The sequence below is a fragment of the Pundamilia nyererei genome, unplaced genomic scaffold (assembly GCF_000239375.1).
Source record: "Pundamilia nyererei isolate P.nyererei 1_Seehausen unplaced genomic scaffold, PunNye1.0 scaffold00948, whole genome shotgun sequence".
Taxonomy (NCBI): domain Eukaryota; kingdom Metazoa; phylum Chordata; class Actinopteri; order Cichliformes; family Cichlidae; genus Pundamilia; species Pundamilia nyererei.
In genome coordinates, this window is record NW_005188349.1 from 43,051 (window position 1) to 47,935 (window position 4,885).

Genomic DNA, 4,885 nt, shown 5'->3' on the forward strand with positions numbered 1-4,885 from the left:
AATAAATCACCCTCACACCTGAATAAGTGCTGCGTTTTGGGTCCTCCTTCCACTCTCCACACGGCCGCTGCCCCGGACCGTGACAGTGTGTGTGTATGCATGTGCAAGCATGTGTGTGTGGGTGCGTGTGCGTGTGTATACATGTGTGCGTGCGTGTGGGTGCGCGTGTGTGTGTGTGTATACGTGTGTGTGTGTGTGTGTGTGTGCGTGTGTGTACAAAACACTACTTTCTGCAGTACAATACTGTTCAACTGATGCTGTCAAGGGTATGGTTTAAAGCTGTTCTGCAGCAATGGAGGTTGAAGAGGCCTACTAACTGCTACTAACTCCAACAGGTATTCCAACTTTTCTGGATGACTTACAGCCCCCTCTGTCTGCATAAAAGCAGTGCTGGAACACACTGTGGTACCATACCCATGTCAGCATCAGTTGAAGAGTATTGTACTGCAGAAAGTAGTGTTTTGCAAGAAAAATCCAATTAACAATGGAAGAGAGACGGACCATCATAACACTTATAAATGTAGGTCTGTCCTACAGAGAAATTGCAAAGAAAATAAAGGTCTCAGTGAGTACAGTTTCCTTCACCATCCAAAGTCTGAGAAACAAACTTTGACAGGAAGAGGTCTGCAGACCCAAAGACACAACTGAATCAGAGGACAGGTTTCAGAGAGCTAACAGCTTGTTTGATGGCATCTCACAGAACAACAGCTTCAAGCACAGCTTAATAGTGGTCATAGTGAGCAAGTCTCAGTTTCAACTGTGAAGAGAATACTCTGAGCTGCAGATTTGACAGGACGAGTTGCAGCAAGAAAACCACTGGTATGATGTCAGGATAAGACAAAGAGGCTTGTCTCGGCCATGAAACACCGCCGTTGGAATGCTGCAAATGGATGGTTTGGGGCTGTTTGCTGCATCTAGGGTTGGTGACTTACAGAGTGAGAAGCACCCTGAACCAAAACAGCTACCACAGCATTCTGCAGCACCATGCAATACCTGCAATATACACCTAGTTAATCGGGGGTTCATCCTACAGCAACGGGTGTGTTCAGCTGTTATATTTGCCAAAGGGGGGTACTTTAATGAGTCAAAAGTTTAGAATACATTTTGGTCTATAAACTGATTCCATGATTTCTTTTTTAATCCCAATAACTTAGTTGTACCATGCTTTCATTTCAGAGTGCAATGAGACATTAAACTGCATAATATTCAATAAAAAAAAGGAAAAATTGTGTTCAAAAACTTTTGACCGGCAGTGTACATATATATATATATATACTAGCAGGCAAAAGTGGCTATTTTTAAGAATCTAAAATGCAAGAAATGCAAGAAAAAACATTGTTTAACTGTTTTTTTACTTGTTTTTTAAAACATTACTTCCTAATATTGTTGATGGCTGTCCTTCAAGCCTATGAAAACATTACAAAATAAAGAGTATATGCTAATGTCTGCGGTCACAGAAAGTGCTCGAGAAAGTATTTTATCTTAATTTAGAGTACAAAGTACCAGGAAACTGTTTTTTGTAATTGCAAGTACTCATGTGCAAGCAGATACATATATAAATATGTTTGCTAACATATTGCTTTATCTGAACTTTCAAGTCTTCATTGTGACTAAATACATTGTCCTCTTTATGGGTACGGTTTTAAAAAAGTGTTCTTAATGCATGTTAGTCTCACGGGAGTCAGGCTGCAGTATTTAAAGAGTAGCAATAAGTTTGATTGACTTTCTGAACCAGGGATAAAAAAAGACATAAATGATAGGGTTTAGGCAAGAGTTAAAGTACACCAAACAAATTACAAAGGCAGCAGATGAAGCATTTAGGAAGTTGTCTTGGCCTGTGAGAGCAACACAGTAATATGGGCACATACATATAAGAAACACAACTACAACAACACCAAGAGTACGGGCTGCTTTCAGCTCCGCTTTCATAACAGTTACTGTTACTGATCGCTGGTGAGTGACTGCAAGTTGACACCTCATGGCACGAGCCTGAGACACAGCCACCACAAACACTCTCAGATACAGAACTACAATCACAGTAATGGGAACAATGAAGGAAAACAAAAGATCAAAAAGCCCAGCAATGTAGTTAACGACAAAGACACACTCTCCAATGCAGGAGTTATACTTTCCTGGTTGTTTCAAGTTATCCTTCACAATCAAACTCTGAAAGATCACAGAAAAAAACCAACACAAACTTATACATATATTAACTCTTTGTTGTGTGATTTGGGTGGAGTAATGCAGAGGGTAACAAATAGCCAAATACCTATCAGCAGATATGATCACCATGGTTCCTACTGAGGCTGAAGTAATAATGAATGCTAGATACTGATACAGAGTGCACATGATGTCACCGAGGAACCAGCATCCATCGATGAGCACTATTTGAAAGAACATAAGGAGACCCACAAAGAAATCAGCGACAGCCAGAGAGAGAAGGAGGAAGTTGGTGGGGGTGTGGAGCTGCCTGGAGAGAAAAAGGAGCATCATATTTAGTTTCCTGCATCAAAAATGCATGTGGATGCACATACAACGAAAACTGAAATAGAAATGCACTTCATTAAAAAAAGGTCTACTCTTACTTGTAGGTACAGATCATATTATGGCTTTAATTACTATTACTGCTATGTTGCTACACAGCACAATTAACTAAACTATTAAAATAATTATTCAATATTTGGAGATAATGAAACATTTTCATACCTGAAGTGTGAGATGGAGATAATGACCAGCAGGTTAAGAATCACAGTAAGCAAAGAAATGAAGGAGAGCAGAATGTAAGTCAGCATGATCTCAAAGTGAGGACGCTTTGGTCTGCTGCAGGAGATATTAAGGAGTTTTGGAAAGCAGAGTTCAGATTCCTCCATCATCACAGTGAGGCGAGCTGCTAATCATATTCTGTGTCATACAGCATATATCTTTGTCCTCCCCTTTTTATTAAATACCACACCTTCAGAAGCAAAAATAGTACTAAGTGATAGAAATATGTAAATAGCAGGGGTGGGACTCAATTAAAAAAACAATCTTATTAATTACAGGCTTCGTAATGAATTTATCTTGATTAATCGCAGTTAATTGCTCAAAAAAAATTGCCTCAAAGCACAAATCTTTTTTTTTTTATTTAAAAGGATTTTAGTGGGTGACAGAATCAAATAATAGACATGGACATGGGGGGGTGGGACAACTCCAAGGTGTGATGCAGGTGGCAGAAAGCAGGTAAGACCACTGAATATGAGACATATGTCTCACCTCCAAGAAGCTCAGTCACAAACCTGTAGTAGACAGTTCAGGAAAGTCTACATTAATCTCCACAATAATTGTCAACGATAGAGCTTTTTGAAGAAACAGTAACAATAAGTTAAAAAATAGTTTTATTTACCTGCATGGGTCAAGGACAGTGGCCAGCTTTTGGAGTTTCGCCAGGCTAGCTTGTACTTACTTTTCCCTGGAACACTCTCTCACAGTCTGTTCTCTAAAACCTAAAAGAGGAATTATGGATTTGATCAACTGGTCTCTGAATGCAATTGACACCCTTTCTCAACGAGAAGTCTGGGCTCGGGTGAGCCTCAGTGCTGAAAATATCTACCTATTCAGAACCATGATAACAGGGTTCTGGCTGATCGGAGCTGGCTTGGCCCTGACTTATCGAAGAATTAAGGAAGCAGAACCGGTTGTTCAAACCCCCACAAGGCTGCCCGCTGGGATTGAAATGATGGGATGAGGCGTGCAGCACGGAGAAGATCTTGGAGAACACACAGTTGCCGTGAATACTTAGAACAAGACCTCTGAGTGAAAAACTGGATTACATCTGGAGGGGCTAGCTCGAATAACACCTTTGAGTGCAAATTCGATCACATCTTGGGGAAGTGCACTGTGGTCGTGAATTCTCAGAACCTGCTCTTTGGGCAAAAAGAATGACAACATCACAGAACGTAAGTTTGGATAACATCATAGAAAGCTCACGGCTCTCCAACGGGAGATTGAGAGACCAGTGTTGGACTGTTAGAACAGCTTTGAAATTCATATGAGTTGTTTGCACTAAAGTAAAAACCATCATCACTTCATGCGGAGACCCCTTCGGCGCCAGCTGCGGCCTCAAGGCTGGAGCTGAACAACAACACCCTGATAACGACTGTGTTGAGTCTGTTCCCCCCATTCCATGCAAGGCCACCTGGGTTGGCTGGCAGAGTGTTTACTTAGCCTGGCGGGGCGAAGGACACTGTCTCAGCTGAACTCTGGACACACACACACATACACTGATACACACGGATCCCCATTCCCTTTCCAAACGCCTTCGATGCTTGTCCCCTCCCGGGGAAGATGGCGGTCGAAGAGAGAAGAAGAAGAAGAGAGAAAAAGAGAAAGAAAAAAAAAAAAAGAAGAAAAAAAAAAAAAGAAGATGGCGGTCGACTGGACCAGCGCAGACATGCTGCAGGACCGGATGCGCTGTCTACACCAGCTCTCTCTTACCCTTTACCCGCCCCTGTTGCTTGTCTTGTGTTTCTATGGTGTATTGATAGTCATGTGCTTTTTGTGCTGAGGTGTTTTTTCTGTTATCAAACTGTTCTCTCACTAGGAGCTCAGTCTGAGTGGAGTTTTTTTTCTCCTCCTCTTACCTCATGTTATGTATTTTCGTTGTTTTTTTCCTATCAGCCTACCTTTCTGACATGTCTCCCCAATGTGATGTTTGTGTAAAGTTGGTCAGGAGGTTCCTTTGTAAGTGCGCATGCGCCATTAGCGTGCTCAGAGTAAATCATATCACAGATCCCATCTGCCGGTGGATCACTGACTTCCTGACGGACAGGAAGCAGCATGTGAGGCTGGGAAAGAATGTCTCGGACTCCCGGACCATCAGCACCGGCTCCCCTCAGGGCTGTGTTCT

The 4,885-nt window shown here is 41.9% G+C and overlaps 1 pseudogene; it reads right to left on the reverse strand.

Moving 5' to 3' along the window:
* Positions 1–1,656: 1,656 nt before the first annotated feature.
* LOC102192792 (trace amine-associated receptor 13c-like) lies at positions 1,657–2,792 on the reverse strand (annotated as a pseudogene).
* Between the last annotated feature and the right edge of the window lie 2,093 nt (positions 2,793–4,885).